Source organism: Coturnix japonica, chromosome 3 (genome assembly GCF_054131305.1).
Source record: "Coturnix japonica strain WE chromosome 3, WE-NBRP24, whole genome shotgun sequence".
Lineage (NCBI taxonomy): Eukaryota > Metazoa > Chordata > Aves > Galliformes > Phasianidae > Coturnix > Coturnix japonica.
The window spans coordinates 31,512,703-31,530,344 of NC_140665.1; the positions used below are offsets into that span (position 1 = coordinate 31,512,703).

At 40.1% G+C, this 17,642-nt stretch overlaps 1 long non-coding RNA gene across 1 annotated transcript in view; it reads left to right on the top strand.

Annotated features, from left to right (window-relative positions):
• The window catches only part of LOC107311324 (uncharacterized), a 43,214-nt gene extending 26,066 nt beyond the window's left edge, over positions 1 to 17,148 (top strand). The window contains exons 2-3 of the long non-coding RNA XR_014943892.1: positions 7,212 to 7,336; positions 9,366 to 17,148. This is a non-coding gene — a long non-coding RNA (uncharacterized LOC107311324). The remainder of the gene's footprint in view (positions 1 to 7,211; positions 7,337 to 9,365) is intronic.
• Positions 17,149 to 17,642: the final 494 nt, after the last annotated feature.

Here is a 17,642-nt window from a genome sequence, read left to right on the forward strand (position 1 = left end):
GCAAGAATATTGATAGCATCGCTCTTCTGGCAAAACACAAACTACTTGTTCCCCTTTATAGGAAATGAAAGTACAGATAAGAGTTTGTCATTGATGACAGAGACCATAACATGCACCAAAGCATTTCCTTGTTAAGTGAATCCTGCAACTTAGGGACAGAAAAATAAAACAGTGTAACTCTGCAGCTGGAGTGCTGGGTTAGAACTTGGCCAAGAATTGAAAATGTAACGATATTATAACTCCTAAGAGCCATAAATCAGTGTGTCAGTCACTGTTTCAATTTGGTCTTTAAAAGCAATTCAGTGTGCTAACTGGTTCAAAACTATTATGTCCTTTACTCTCTGGAGACAAGTCAAAACCTGACATTAAAGGGAAGTGTCATTACTTGGTCAGAGAGTAATCACAGACAGATTTGTAGGGCACTAAGTATTACTACCTGAGCAGATGGCCTGTGGTAATAACAGATTTTAGCTTTTATTCACTTAGAGTTCGGAACATTGCACATGGTATACATATATCTTGCTAGTGCAAGCAAAATATGCTGTGTAATGCAAGTGAAGAGTAGCAAAGCCCAGGATAAAATTAAGGAAGAGTAAAGTCTGCCTCCCATGTGCATATGTGAGGGACAGTATTTCTCCACGTGTATCAAGTTCATCCAAAAACTACAATGAAAAGATTGTAACTTCATGTTAATAAGGCCAAAAACTTACGATAAGGAGTTTTTATAAATTATTCAGTGCAGAGACTCCTACCTCCAGTTCATGTGGGCACATCCATGTACCCAAAAGATGCATATGCAGGAAAAAAAAGGACCCCTAGCCTGTCTTCATCCAATGCTAGGGGCCCAACCAGCTGTCTTGCTGCCAGATGTCTGAGCACAGCATAATGACATAAGGTAATTACAGATGCATCCTAGTGACAGAAGCTTTTTTTTTTTCTTTGGTAGGTGGGCAGGATACAGGAGGAACTGGAAGAGTTTTCTAGTAAGCAGTACTAGTAAGGGAGTGGTTAAAAAGATCCTACTGGGAGACAGTAAGAAATACTCCCTTTGGGAAGAAAGGTCAAGTTGGAAGTTTGTACTTTGAGTAATGGGTAAAGGGCTGTCTGCACTGCTGATAAAGTGGTTCTACAATCTCTACTAGCTGGCATTCAATAAAGTAGTTCATTCATTGAGTTCTAACCAGTAATTTAGTCATTCAGCATAGTTACATATCTCTTGTAGTCCGCAGCTCTGCCCCTCAGTTTTCAACAGACCCACACACTCTAGCACTTCAAAGCAGAGGAGCTCACAGGAGTGCCGTGTAGGGCGCTGCAAAGGAGAATGGAGTAAATACAAAGTCTGTAAAGCCCCGTTCAGACAACAGTGCTACTAAGTGTGATTTTCTGAAGCTGAAGAATATTCAATCACGATGCCTATTTATCTTTTAATGAACAGAATATTTTCTCCTGGAGGATTTTTTCACAAAGAGAATGGAGTCTCCTTCAGTTATCACAACAGTGCTTTAATATATAATTTAGTCACAGTACAATGTTGGCAGCTATCTTGATCTCTCTTGAGTATGGCACATAAAATAAACCCATTAAATAAGTTGCCTAATGGAAATTTTGTCTCACCTGTAATTGCTTGATCTATTTTAGACAATATTTGAGGGAAAAATGTACAACTAGGGCATGCTGATACTTTAGTATATCATAGCAGATGGTCATAGTAATTTTAAAGAGTTCTGAATTCACAGAGTTTTTTTGCTGTTATTTCCTAGCAACCTGTAAAAAACTGGGATTTTTGCCTTGTTTTTGCCCTTGCTCTACTAGCTATGAATAGGAGCTTTATTGCCCATGCTTCATTAACTATGAATCTGAGCTTTAAGTCTCAAAGGGATGACAAGCCAGCACTTAGTAAGCACTAAAATAAAATGCAGATACTATCCTAGGAAACAAAATAAAACAATAAAGCCAGCATTTTGTTGTCTGATGGCATTATTGCAATGTCCAAATGCATTTATTCAAAAAAGTACTAATTTATTAGTAGTAAAAAATTTCTTATTAACTACTTCACAACTACTGGGGCTGGACCTGGACCATAAACCTGAAGGATCTGGGTAGGTTTTCTGGTTGGGATGGATGTGGAGAAATGTCTGTGAAAAAGGGAGATTAACGTGCTGTTGAAGTGAAGGTGTCTTCTTTCTATTTTACTTGTAAACACCCTCCTTGAAAGAGCAGCCATCCCTTGTAGTATCCTAAGCAAATGTTCTGACTTTTTGCATTCTTCCAGAAGTTTCGCTTTTAAAAGGTGCTTTTGGATGGAGGTTTTTACAGACACAAGCACAGTGTCATTTCCAAATGACTGACTTCTGTTTCTTCCTAGAGTCAGCGTCTGGTGGAGTACTCAGGGGAGCAGGGACAGGCTGAAGGCAAGCTGAAAGAGAAGCATGGCACAACTCTATAAGAACAGGGATTATGTGGTTCTGTGTGCAGCAGTAACAGGGCGAAATTAATTTCTATCGACAAAAAGGAAAATCTGGGACTTGGGCTAATGACAAAAATAATGTTATTCTTCACAGAGAGGAGACCTTAAAATGTTGGAAGGGTCAAAATCTCCTGCCTTCATATCCTTAATTAATACCAGAATTCACACCAGTGCTTGTGGTAGGCTGGGAGAATGAGAAGCAAGGGGGAATTACTGCTTATGGAAATATATCTCCTATATCTGAGGCTGAGAGTGGTTATTTCATTGAAGGGGCAAGACAGAAATAGTGTGAAAGGAAATACTGAGGTAGCCTAGATGTAAAGGCTGTCCTGTGCAATGTAGCCACTCTTGATTTCAAACAAATAAATAGGATGGATTTCAGTGTAATATCATCTGCTTGGCTGATACTGGCCACATGCACTTGGGAGAGGTAGAAGTTGAGTTCCAGCAGTTGGTGGCTTAGTGTCATACAAGGTCTTGGAAGATGCGTAAACCAGGAAATAATAGAATCAAAATATATCTGTGAAATGTTCATCAACAAACATGTTGACCTATTCTATGATTATCCAGGGAGGCACTGGTGCATCAAACAGCAGTTTGGTGTTCTGAGGAGCACTGCCTGGTAAGTGTGGGGTCTTTGGCAGTCTTCTGTGTGGGAGACAGCAAAAATTACCTAGAAGAAAACATCATGAAGTGCTATTTTCAAACATTTCAATGACTCCACAGAAGCCATTTGTGGCTATGACTGCTTTCATATTATTTTACTGCATTTTTTCTGTTTCAACAAAAACATAGATTGCCTGTCTGCATGTGGTGAACTGCAGATGTGGTGGAGAGGAGGAAAAGTTCATTTCAAACTTGCAAGTTGAAAAGCTTCATGTAGCATTAACTTATTTTCTCTTAAAACTAAACACGCATTTGTGTGCATTTTAAAAGTGCTGATTTAAACTGTTTTTGTTTCTGATCTGGGAACTCAAAGGGCAGTCTTCTGAGCAAATTTTTGTTCTTACTGAGCTATTATTACACCTTAGAGACTTGGACAGTTCCAACGTGTGAATTTGAAGGTAATTTGACAAGACATGTGGAATCTAAGGTGGCAGAAATGTAGAGAGATTCATTTTCCTGAAGGAAAAGTTCAGAGTATAACCTGTCTTGAAATGCCAACTCAGCAACAAGGTGCCACAAAAATTTATTTTCAAACACTGTGGCATCTATTAATGGCAGGAAACCTCACAGAAGTTAAAGAATGTGATTGAGGTGTTCAAAGTAAACTCCTGCATTCAGTTTCAGGCTCTGGCTATGGCAGTTTCTGATCTGTACACAGGAAAAGTGTGATAGCTTCCCATGGCAACCTAATCCAGCATCATGAGTGACAAAAAGCATGATGATCTGAAAGTCCTACATATTAGCACAGACAGCCATCACTCTAAGGGCTCTCCCAAGAGTCTCGGCCTTGTGTTTTGTTTTCTAGCGTGTCCTATTTGTCTTGGCTATCTTCTGTTCTTGCCTGCTGATGCCAGCACATCCTTCATCTGTGCTCCCTCGCTTTGCTGTGATGTTATGGTATCAAAGTGAGGATATCAGGGTATGTAAATTCAGATATCCAAAAGAGGGAAACGGTTTTGCATTTCATTTTATGGTTATCCAAAATGACTGCCATACCCTGAAAATTTACTTTTGGGAGCTCATTCTGGCCGTAGGCAGCTGCAAGCACTCCTGAGCTTTCTGTTTCTCTCTCAGAACACACTGTCTGAAATCACTGGGTGGCTAGTGATGTTGGCAAACATAAGGAGTATTTCAGACTGGGTATATAGAGATGAGGAGGTGCAGTGCAAATGGGTAATTTAGAAATAAAAACTAGGTAGTTGTTCTAAAGTAATAGTCCTGATTCATCACCTTTAAAATCCTTTCACCACATCTAAACCAAAGACTTCTTTGGAACACCTGCACTTTGCTATTGGTAGCTCATTGGAGCTGGAAAATTCTTCCTCCGGAGGCAATTTATTACCCATGTAACGGATGCTACTCTGATGAATGTGTAGCATACTGAGGTTTGGCTACCAGCTTCACTCTTTCAGCACAAAGTGAAAAGGCTGAGTTTGTGGGTTTGGAGGAATTTCTCTTATTGATATGGAAAACTGAGAATTTAACTTGGAACTTCTTTGGTTAACTCCTGCTTCTGTTTTATGCAGAGAAAAAGCTGCTAACGTTGGAAATTAAGTTCAAATGCATCCAATAACAAATTCCCTCCTTTACAGGCATGTCTTGTTTCTCTTTTTGATGGGATACCATTCCCCAGACAAAATGTCTATGCGTCTTTTTTTTCCCTGACCAAAAAGTTCATCTTTGATTAGACCACTATTGTTATTTAACATATTTTTTACAGATCAATATATTTTACAGATGGGAAAAATGAGGGTCTGAGAGGAAAAAAAGGAACTTATTCTGTCTTACTGATGTTGGATTGTCAAAATTGCTATGGACAATTAAGAACTTATGAACATTTAGAAAATGCACATTGAACTCTGTACTTAGAATCAGACGATCTGGGTCACATGATTTTTCTAAGAATTGCATTCTATTTCCATACTTTCAGAGCACACTTTTCAAAACTGCATGGCTAGTAACCTGAACTATTAGAGAACTTCTTATACTCTAAATCAAACCACCTTCCCTACCTAGATGTTTACCTGCAAATGTGTTCTTGTTTCATTTCATATTGTAAGCTCAGTGGTACCAAAGCACTGAAGGACTGTATGGAATGACTGGGTACGTTCTGCAGACAAAACTGTTCAGATATTACCATACTGTTCACATCCAGCTTGTATCCGCTGATTCAAAAGTATATACAAGAAATTCTGAAATGTGTAGATATGAAGTGAAATATACTCCTGGGAAACAGTTGTGACATTGTCACTTGTCTTCAAATCCCAAACATTTCAATGTGACCCGATAATATATAATTTCCTTGTTCTAGTTCAACTCAAGGAGATGATGACAAAACTATACACTCCACAACAGTTTGATCATTCTGTTATAGTTTCTGTGATACTACTCTTAGTTCTGACGAAGAGGGGTAGAATCTTATTTAAAATCCACATCTGGTTCAAGTCTTTTAGACAGAAGGAGTGTTCTGCCGAAGACACAGATCTGGGTCTGAGTGTCACAGAAAGCCCTTTTTATTTTTGTTAGGAATCAAGAACTTTAGAGAATAACTAACAGTCCATAATAAATGTTTGATTCAGTGAAAAATTCTTGCTAGAAAAATGAAGAAATTTAGTTCATCTTCAGTTGGTTTAATTCAACATAGCATCAATTTATTGACACTGATGCATTGCACTTAATGTAAACCTTGCTTTGCTTGAACTGTGAGTTAGCAGGATTTGGTAAAGAAAACCATGGCTAAAAGTAACTCAGTTTGTTGTTGTCCTGGTAGCTGTTCACTTTCTCAGACAGGTTTTTGTCTTCAGGCTAATCCCATATCATGACCAGAAAGAAGGACTAGATTTGCTTCTCCTTTTGAACCTCCTTACCTCTTCCTCTGTAAATTCATGCTGGGATTAATGTCATTGCAAACATTCTGGGGCAGTGTTGTGCCTGCAAAGACAAAGAACAGGTGTTGCTATTTTGCTATGAAGTGTGAGTTTATATAATGTAGGATGGCAGACTGTGTGCCGTGGTACAAATAAGCAAAATGGAGTAAAATATCTCAGAATCTTACACCAGGCCCTGCAGCAGGTAAAGTTATCAGCAAAAGGTCTGAGGAAAAATTTATATGCTTTTGGGGCGGGGGGAGTTTGAACAGGGCTTTGATGTATTTGTACCGTTTGTTACTGTCAGGAGATAAAGAATAGTAATAGGGCACAACGGTGATCCAATCCATTCCTTGAAGGTTGTTATTAAGTTCAGTACTGAAACACGATTAGCCCAAAGGGCAGGCGTGTGGTGACATGGAAGTGGTTTATCAGAATTTTCTCATTCTGTAAACAAAGTCGTGTATCTCAGATTTCACAATGACTGTCCTTTGAACTAAAGTCAGTACAGAAGGAACAAGACGTGCTTCAAGAGTTTTTTGTCAAACATAAAACTCCAAAGCTTTAGGTTTATTTTGTTGGGATTTTAAGATTATTTACAATGAGAATTTCATGTTGTAATTTCACGTTGACTACCTGGATGCTCTGCATTTCACATTTGGATTACTGAAGCTCCTTTTCCAAGGCTTATAATCAAATCATCTGTAAAACTTGCATTTGCTACCTGTGAAGGTGACTGCCCCATTCCCATCCCTGACTCTTTAAGCAGAGGATTCCAAAAACTTGTCTTGGGACCAGCAATTACAGCACACACAGTAATTTGGGAGGAGCTGAGCTTACTGTCCATAAGCAGTAGAGCCACTGTGCACTGGACACCTTTCCAAGAGATTTCACAAAGTTCTGAGCATCCTTGTTCTGTTGACCTCATGGAATGTGGGAATATGGCTTACATTTTTATCCAAGCTTGCACACATGGAAACCCTTTCTGTTTGTCCTCAATGTGTATGAGACCACTGTCTGCTTCAACATTAAGTGTGTGCACTGTCCCATCCTCTGTTCTATGAAGATGCAGAATTTCTCAGCTTCTGACTTTGTTGCGGTTGTTTTGTTCTTTGCTTGCCTGTTTGTTTTTTGCCACAAAAACCCATATGAAGTGTTATTATCTTTTTTATTTCTTTTTTTTTTTTTTTTTCCCTTTTTTTTCCCCCCAGAGTGTGAAGAAATGCACAGACTGGCTAAAAGATTTACCCTGGCCTAAACCCCTAACCCGCAGATTCCAAGCTGCTTCCATCCTTGACCAGGAGGTTCCCCCACTTCTATGCTCACATTTAAGCAGGTAAAGGAATCAGTGTTGCATCAGCTCTTTCCATACAGCCTCACCACTGTGTATCTCCATGCAGGGCAGAAACATACCTTGAATAAACTTCTCAGCGTTTAGTGAGTAAATCTCTTTGACGATCTTACAGTGTTCTTGTGCAATGACACAGAAGCGGTACACATTTTCTCTCATATTAGTTTACCTCCAGGAAGATGAGAAACCACGAGGAATCTAGATGCTTTGAACATGGGCTTTGCATGGAATTCCTGCCCTCTCCGCCTGTAAATCCTTGCAAACCAAGTTATTTTCAGTTATACCCCAAGAATCTTTTCATCGGATAGATGAGATCATGAATAATAGCTTTATTGATAAGATGTGGTTGGTCACCCATTCAACAGCAAAGAGAAGCATGACAGTGCAATTTTTCAGCCAGACCTTTCAGACATTTTTTTATCTCACTATGAAACTTACTGGCTTCCCTCTGGCATACATGAATGAATGAACTGTGCAGTCCTTTGCCACTGCCAAGATCCTTTTTATCCTGCTCTGTAGATGAAAGCATGAGGAATCCATGAGTCTGCTTTGCATCTCTCACTGAAGACACCCTTTATCACCAACACACAAACACACCAAGATCTGGCTACGATTTTAGGCACAGACCAATTCACTGTGTTGTAGTTCAGGTCAAAGCTCAGCAGGCAGCCAGCAGCTGGATCTGAACCTCGTGGCCATTTGAGGCAGACAGGCAGTGTTTCAGCCGGAACACTCTAAGCCATCGTGACACTGGCATGTGTGACTATTTTTGGTGTCACTGTTACCAAGACACCGAATACTGTTGTATCTCTTTATCTTCTGTTAAACTCCACAGCTAAACCTTTGGGTTTTGAGCAGCCCCCTCCACATAGATGAAAGTATTTTCAGCAGGTTCTATAAACTGGATCATGCAAAGTGCCTTAAGTGTGAGGGTGTCTGTGCTTAATAGGCACATTTCAGAGTCTTGGCTGAGGCCTTACTATGTACTATGTTTTATCAGTACATAAGAGTATGAACTTTCAGAAGTAATCCATCTGGGATTAAGATCTATGCAGCACCAATGTTTCTGATGTTGTATATTATACATTTTGCACCATTATGGTGGGATTATAGAAGCTCAGACCCAACATGGCTTTTGAGGAATGTCCTTTAAAAAAGGTTTGGAGGCTCCTCCATGCTTTTCTGTGGATTCTCCTTAAAACTGATATTTATATTGAAACCTCGTTAATGAAAGCATCTTTTTTCTCTCTCATAGTTTGTTCTTAATGCAAAGGATAACTCAGAAGAAAGGGAGGTGGCACCATGTTTTTAAAATAGCAAGTGAAACTAAAATAGGAAATTAAATAGCATATATGGGAGCTGTAGCATTACAGCACCTCTTCAGGAGGTGACATAAAGCTCTGAAAGCAGCTGAATTCTCAGGCAATAGCTGAAGTCTGGGGGAAGAGCTGAATTCTTATTCACTTCAAATTTCTGAGTGGCTGACCAAGTATTTCTTGTCCATCTGCTTCCCTCACTTCTTAACATATCTCACACACACATAAAAACATCTACACAAAAATCAGAACAAAACAAAATGACAATGTTTTTTATTTATTTATTTTATTTTAAAGCAGCTTCTAAGTGGTTTTAGTGAAACAGGAACAAACCTGTCTAGGTGTTAAGTAAGTGTTCACATTGCTTAGTTTTGTTATAATAGCTCACAATAAAATCTGTAAATTAGGCTGAATGAAAGTGCAGGCTCTGGGCTGTTCTGCTCTGAGGCTCATTCTCTGCATAGTCTGTTCAGTACAGCAGAGATGGCTTTGTTGTTACTGATCTAGTGGGTTTCAAGAGCCCAAAACTTGTTTATGTTGAGAAGAAATGTTTCTGCAGAATGGATTTTTCCTTACTGTTTCAAAAATACTTTTTCTTGGAGCAGCTGAAAAAAAAGGAATGATTTAAAGGCGATCTTGGTAAGACACAATGCATTATTTAAATCCTTTTTTTTTTTTTTTACTGCTTTTTATTTCAGATTCCACATGCAGCTTCAATGGATACAGACTCCAGCTTTCATAGCAAGCTCCACTTCCTAATTGCTGAAGAATCTGGCCCTACCAACACTATTACTTTGAGCAGGAAAGAAAATATCCTGAAAGGTGCCCCAGGATAAGGGAATGGGAGAGTAAGTGTAAATAGAGCAGGAGGCTGGGCAGACCAACAAGAAATGTTTAACATTCCACACTCTCCACAAAGGGCAGGTCAAGAAAAGGGAATGAGTGGTTGGGATGAAGCACATGCCACAGATATTTTTCAAGTACTGCTCAGCAGAGTATATCTGGTCACGTAAACATCCACAACAAACAGAACAGCCTTGTTCTTGAACGTGGCAAACTTCCTAAGTCCTCCTATACAGCAGGAGATGGGTCTCAATGTTCCGGGAAGACACAGCTGCTGAATTCACAGTGATAGGCACAAACAACACTGAAAGCTATGGCCAGAATGCCAGATCTTTTCAGATGCAACCAGTTGAGCCTTTGCTTGCTCACATGCTAGTCAAACCATTATACAGTCCAGTAACTTATGTACTGAATGACTCTGGACAGGTAGGAGATGGATGGGGGAACCTGTCAAAGTAATAACTCGATGTTTTTGGGAACACTAAAAACTCCCCTATGACAAGTGAAAGTTTGCAAGTTTCTGACCCTTGTTATCCTCAGGTGCAATCCAAAGTAATTGCATGAAGATCAGTTATTAAAGCTACCTTTTAATTTACACAAAGTTAAAGCAACAGGTTGGATTCCATTTACAGATCGTGTCACTTAGAGAGCCTTGAATTAGTGAGGCTGTGGTGATGTAGAAGTGGTATGAGATCAAAAGAAGGTTTGTATGCCACACCATGTCTAATAGCAGTTGGCTGTGTAGATATGTGTCTTCAGAAAGCTGCAAAATATTTAGCAGAATTAAAATACTTATATGAGCTAAATCTTTCTCCCCTATGAATCAGGGACTACCTTTGTCAAGGGATAATATCAAGGTCCTGGATACTCATGAGGATATGCCCATTGCCTGTCTAATGCCTATATTGCTAGCTGTTCTATCATTGCTTGTCCTACTGGGGTAGGACCACACAGGGATCCTAAAGGGGCCAAATTCTTCCTCCTGTGGCCTATGAATTCACATCATACCTCCACTGCCGCAGATACTCAGCAGTTGCCAGTGAGGCTGCACTGGTTGGCAAAACCTTTTATTTAGAAAAGGAAGGAGTGCTCTACAAATCTACCCAGTTTTTAGGAACTGCAGAGAAACAGAAGGGTTTGGAGAGCTCTCTCTGCCACACTTTGAAAGACCTGAATCTGTCCCGCTTTGGCATTAATAGTTGTCTAGATTACTGTGAGTTTTTGGGTGCTGTGACTGTGAACACTGCCTCTGAGTAAATGAATGATGTAGCTCTGCTACCCAGGGCACTCACTGTACCCATTTTCATACTTTTCTTCTCTCTCAGTGGCTTAAAAGTGAGTATTAGCAGCTATTTTGCCTCATGTGCAGTTTGAAACCCCTTACTGGGTAGTTTGCGTGGTGATCCAGGGAGAGGTGAACCTCCCAGAGCTTGAGTTTTGCAGATATGAGATTTTTTGGTTTTGTATTTGAGATGGCAGGGTTCAGAAATCGAGCTGGAGTTCATGAACCTATTCTTCCTGTAACTGAAACCCATGTTTTAGTCAGGGTTGATTCAATTTTTAAAATAAATGTTTTCCTAGTTACAGGGAAAGCCAGTGCTATGTATAAGGGGTAGAATAACACCCTTTCAATATCCATGTGTCATGGGTGGGTGGCCTATATACAGGATATGCATGCTCACAAAATCTCGCTTCGAGCAAGAGATTTTTCCTCTCTCCCCATCTGTTCTTTGCTGCCTACTGCCCTGCCATAACTTCTGTCATCTTTCTCCCTTCTCTCTCAGCTATTTCCAAATCAACTGCCATCTCTTTTGTTTTTCTTTTTTCTTTTTGCTACATTTCTGGTCATTATTTACAGTTTCTCTAGATGGCAATTGATCTCGGTATCATTAGACTTAACCAACATACACTTTTTTGTCCAGTTTCAGCTTAAGTAGAGTTTACTTTTCCTTAATGAATCTGCATGTCTGAACTTGAATTACCAGCAGAAACAGTGACAAGAGGATCGTATTGCTTGGGCACATCATCTGTCCAACCAGAGTCAGCAACAGCACCTACTGTCTTGAAGCACCTGGAATACCAGATTTCTTTGCAGACACCCAAATGTACAGAGTAGGGATGCACCATGCTAATATCCATGACTTTACCCTCACAGGAAGGGAAAGACAGAAGCCTGTGTGTTATGAGCAATCTCCAGTATCTACATCTGAGCCTGCAGCCCTTTTGCCCAGTGATATATCACTGCTAGGAAAAAATATCACTCCCAGGAAAAACTCCCTGAGGATGAAAGGATTTTTCCTTTCTGGATTGTGGTCACATGTATGTGAAACTCCCATTCATGCTGGGAAAAATTCCATGTACAGATCAAGGGCAGCACAATCTTAGGTATTCTGTCATCTGCCAAGAACAGATGCATCAATTTTATTTCATAAAACTGTGGAATTATCTATTGCAGAGGGGAGAAAAATCATGAAAAACTTGTTAGGATACCAGACAGGAAAATGTAAATAACCACACATGGCAGCATCTGCTCCTGATCAGGTTCTATTCTTTGATCTTTGAAAGATGGCTATTAATTAATTGTCAAAGCCAAGTCTTTTATTGGAAACAATGCTCTTCTGAACCGCCCAGATAACAGAGTTTGTTGTAGTTCTGCTGTGCAAACTATCTCTGGGAGGGATTCTTCAGACAAATAGGATAACAAAATTACCTTAGTATAAATGGTTTAGAAGTTAGACCATGCCCATGGTAGACAGAGGAGAGATTTTATAGACAACCACGAGGACTGGATTGTTTGAAATCTTAGATTAAATGGGCTCGAGTCATACTGAGGTGGCTGATACGGCAACTGAGATTGCAGTTGCTGATTGCAATGTGAATGTTTATCAGCCGCGTCAAATCCCATCTGTGACATAAAAGCCATGCTGTTACAGCTCCAAGACTGCTGAAACACTGCTGTTAAACAGCGTTCCAGTCTTGTACCATTGGTTTGAATTGAAGAACTTTCAGCGAGCTCACTGAATAAACTGTAAAGTGTTACCGTGGTGCTCATGTGGTTGTACCCCAGGATGGTTTGCAGTACCAGCCCCTGAGGCTGGTCTCCAATCTAGAGTGGTTTTGGGCTAAATCCCAATGCCTAATGTCAAACCACATGGCAAGAGTTAAACATTGGACCCACAGTTATGTTCTAGAGCTGAGTTTCATCAGTTTCCAGAGTAGCATTTCTGATTCCACTTCCTCAGAATTCATCAGTAAACTGGAACAAATCTCACCTCTAATTTAAATGTGGGTCATAAAATTTACAGGCAACATCTTTTGTTGACATCATATAAAAATGCACTGGTTTTCAAATGAAAGTCAAAGTGGCCTATTCATAGAAGGAATGGGAAATTACTTCGATTCCTCTTAATTTTCACATGGCAACGAGCATTAGAAGTTCCAGGTCTGAGACTGTGTCTCTCTCTGCTACAAGACATGTAGAAGAACAGACTGTGTCAATTTGCACATGTATTTGATATATGGTCCATGGGATTAGAATTAGGTCATTAGGATTAGAACTGCAGTTTTATTGTTTTCAGGGCTGAATATTCAGAAAATCACAGACATCTTGTCTGACTGCTAATGTGGTTTGGCAATGGAGGAGCTCATCCTCTTGAAAATGATGTGTATGCAAATACACAAACACTTCCTGCTAGCACAATCCAACATATGCTTGATATAATAAGAAAGAATTTGGCTCCCTGCTCATGAAAAAAATGTGTAACATATTGGGCTATTTATCATTGCCTCTGTAACTGCTTTGATAGAAATTATTCAGAGATAATAAAAACTTAGCTTCACATGAAAGCTTATGGCCAACAAGAAAATGGCTGACTGGGCAGTGACAAATAATACACAAGTAATACCCAAAATAGCTGAAAACGTCTTTTAAAATATGGGCACCTGTGATTTAGGCCTACAACTGAACAGAACCAGGTTATGATGTTACTATGGCACTGCCTGTGTGACTATAGTATCTCGTGTAAGAGCACACGTAGTGTGAGATCATCAGTCATTAAAACCTTACACAAAATGCTATGACAAAACTATGGCTGAATATGATTGGAAGAGTATGAAAACTCTAAATCCAGTAGTCTTTGGTTCACTGTTAAGGTCATGGTGATTGCATAGCTGAAAACTATTGCTCTGGATGTTACGAAGGGGAAGCTGTGGTATTTTTAAGAAGAACTCACCATGTTCTTTCCCTTCAGAGTCATAGAACTGTGTCACATTTTCATTGTATCAGCTAGGATTTTACCAGTCTGTGCATCCAGCTTTCTCCTTGGGGCCTGTTAAGACCTGAGCCAAAACATTTCTGTGTCTGCCTGCAGCACCAGGGAAGCTTTGCACAGGGCAACATCCAGCTCCTTGCTCTCCACACCTCTGCTGTCTCTCCCCTTTTTCAGCCATACTCACACACTTTCCTTCTGGGCTTGGCCCAACTCTTCACCTTTTTCCATAGAAACTGCCTGTGGAGCTGCAGTGATCCAGATTGTACAATGTTTGTAACCGTGTCTCCGGCTTGCTTGATATACTTGATTTGGTAAAGAAATGAGGTACACAAATGTTGTAGCAGTCTGAGCTGTACTTGTTCAGAGGACCTAGCTGTAAAGCAGTGAGGACACCAGCAGTTAAGTTGTTTAATAATTTGGTGCTTACAATTAACAATCAGCACAAGCAAACTTGAACTTTAAGAGAAGTTTGATGCAATGCTAGAGAGACCTTTTATTTTTGAGACCTTTGTGGCAAACATCAAATTACTGACTCTAAATGGGGCGAGATATTTCTTTCTTTCTTGATGTGTGGGGATGCACTTGGGAGCATGATCTGGTTCATTCTGCTGGCTAAAATTTTTCACTCTGCTACCAACTAGACCATAGCAACAGGGGCAGCAACAGCGACAACAATAGGGACTTCTCTCTATCCCCTTCTGCCTGAACACAAAGTACTAAAAACAGATGCTAATTGTATGGTTCCAGAGAAAAAGAGTGAGCTGGGGTGACTCAGGACATATTCCCACTGCTGCACAAAGAAAAATGATATTTAGATATCTGGAAATACGTCTGTGGTTGACTGTGGCTGTTGAGGGCAGGGGATGGGTGCGTGTGTGTACGCAAAAGCTCACAAACACCACCCTGAGTTATTTTAAGCCCTGGAGACAAAACTGGTGATTATCTACTGTCTAAGTCGTTAGCAAATGACTGTTCAGTGCTACAGGGGGACAGGCTGAACACAGAGACAAATAAAGAATGGGATAATAAACAGAATTTTATGTGTTTCTCTTGCAGCGTAAAACTTGTTACAAATTACATGTCTTTAAACATAGGCATAAAAACTTATTGGAAAGCAGAGGGCGGCAACACTTAGACAAAAATGTAAATGTGACTCTGGTGCGTGTATTTTTACCTGGGGGAAATCAGTGCCTGCAAAAGCACTCAAAATGAGAATGCCTGTGAAAATGAAAACATTCAAGGCAAGAATTTATTACCCTACAAGTATTTTTTTATTCTGTTCTCCAACATCCAATCAAGTGGTAGGAATGCAGGGCTCTGGAACGCAGTCACCCTTCTTTCAGTGATTGACTGTGAGCATTGATGAGGAACTTAGGGCAGCATTTGGAAACTTATACCTCAGGCTGGACCCTTGAGTCTCCTATTAGGTATCTGAACAGCCAGCAGCATCATCATCACCGGTACAAACTAGAAATATGAATGGAAAACTTCATTAGAAATGCTAGTGAAGTTGCTTGTGTTGATTATTTACAAGCACCAAGGCTTGACCTGCTGCCTATAAAAATGCCTCTTGCTTTCAGTTACTGTAGTGGGACAGCATGAAATTTGATTAGTTATGTGATATCTCATGCCACAGTTATGTTTTTGTCACAGTAAAACTCTGGGTGCTGCAGGCTGGTTATTAATTAAGAAATAGATTTTGGCCCTTTGCTGTGACTTCCCTCTTGGACTTGCAGCAAGTATTGTTTCAAGCAGTTTGTTTCTCCAAGCTCTTTTTAAGTATTTCCTTGGTAGTTTAAATAACATCCTGGAAGGGCGAGTCTTTTCCTTGGTATGGTCATTCCGAGTCTCACAAGATCTAATTCACTCTTTAGGGCATCTCCTCCAGCTTCTGGACAGACATTATTTCTTTTCATTAAGGAGCTCCCAGCTGCAAATAAGATTGTTTATGCAGACTTTGAGAGGCTAACAAGCAGAGCTAGTTTTACAGCCACCAAAAAATCAAAATTATGGCTCTTGACACCACTTTGTGACCAAAGCCTCCTGATTTTGAGGTCTTATTTATTGCAGTGAACTAGATGTTATATTACCCTCCAGTTCCAACCTCAACATTGCAAAACCCTGCAGTAAAACTTCGAGACCACGTAGGACTGCACTACCAGGAAGGAGCCAGGAGGGAAGTAGGAGCAAGAAGGGGTACATTGGAGGCAGCTCTCCAGGACTCTGCAGCAGCTGGGAGCAGCCTGTGAAGGTCAGGAGGAGCGAACGGCTACTTGTCAGGGATCACCAAGAGCTTCCAATCTCTGCAGCTGTGATACCCCAGCTTGCTGCTCTGAGCTCTGCACCCCAGGGTGCAACTCTCTCATGTTGAGGATTTAGAAATTTTAATCCAGGCCTTGGCTGGGTGCTCAGCAATGGGCTTGGTTTCACTCAATTGTTTGGCTTTCACTCATCCTATCACTGAAGAGCAGCATCCAACCGTGTTTCTCTTCTCAGCATTGCAAAGCTCACATCTACACCGGCTGCACTGTGGCCCCATTCCATGTTTCTTTCCCTCTTTCTGGACTTAAGTTTCCAGGATCTGAAATGAGAAGAATGGGTGAGTGAAGGATTTGGTGGGGAGCAAAAAGTACCTTGTGAAACAGCAAAGAGAGGACGGCTAAGGAAGAAGGGAGAAGGAGAAGAGAAAGAAGCTGAGAGATCAGGAAGGAGTGGAGTAATCAAATGCTTTGTGAGACTGAACCTCCATTACTTCAAGACAGAGGTCTCATGAAGCTCTAAACAACTTTATTTTTGTCTGGTTACTGTAAACTGATAAACAGGAACTGTGTTAGAGTAATAAACAAAGAACAGGAAAGAGGAAACACCACTAATCAAACAGGAACACAGACTGAGAACACAAAAGGAACAAACAGCAGTTACGTTTTGCACCATTATCTCTCAGGAGAAAGAATGACAGGGTTACTGAGGCAGCACACTGGACAGAAACGAAAGGCACAGCTCTGGTGGGACAGAAGAAAACATCAGTTTATCAAAAACATCATGGGGCTTTATTTATTGCTAGGAAAGAGGATGGGGACTGTTGACCTTGTGCAAATTCTGGCTGCTGTTCCTCTTTCTACGTAGGAGAGCTTTACAAGCTGTATATGCATCTGTAACTTCCCTAACTTAGATCTGTGTCCAGTCTTTTGCATGCAAGCTTGCATTAACAGAAGGAACCTGTGTTAGCATAAAAACATGTACAACATCCTGCTGCTGTCAAATCCGGATTATGTTTGTTCTGAATGGAGAGTGAAAAGATAACTTCTTTCATTTTTATGTACTAGAATTATATATTATATATATATGGCTGGTTTTTTTTTTGTTTTGTTTTACAGGATTATCCATACATATGTATAAATATATAGATTTATTTATGTACTTATTTATTTACTTTGTACAGGAACACCTTCTTTCAAGTGTTTTTAGCTTTTACACCAGGGCTAGGGAGGAAGCACCCTTTGTTCTTTTTCAGCATGTATGTTCTGTGTTCTAACCACAAAACCCTCCTTAGAAAACTGACAGTTTCTGTACCAAATCCTTAGTAAAAAATAGGTTTCAGAGGTTTTCTAAATGTTGTTCTGTTCATTCTGGAAAACAAAACTGTACTACTGGAAGTACTCCGTCACAGATTTCATCATGTTAAGATTCACTTAATAACCTCATGGCTTTCTGTTGCACTTAAAAATATGGAGGTGAATGATGAAGAACTGTTGGACTTCCCAAAATATTCAGAATATTCATAAATAAAATGAGCAAGTGAGCTTCCAGTGGATAAAAGCCAGCAGCATTTGATATATCTGATTGTTCTTCAGTTAGAGA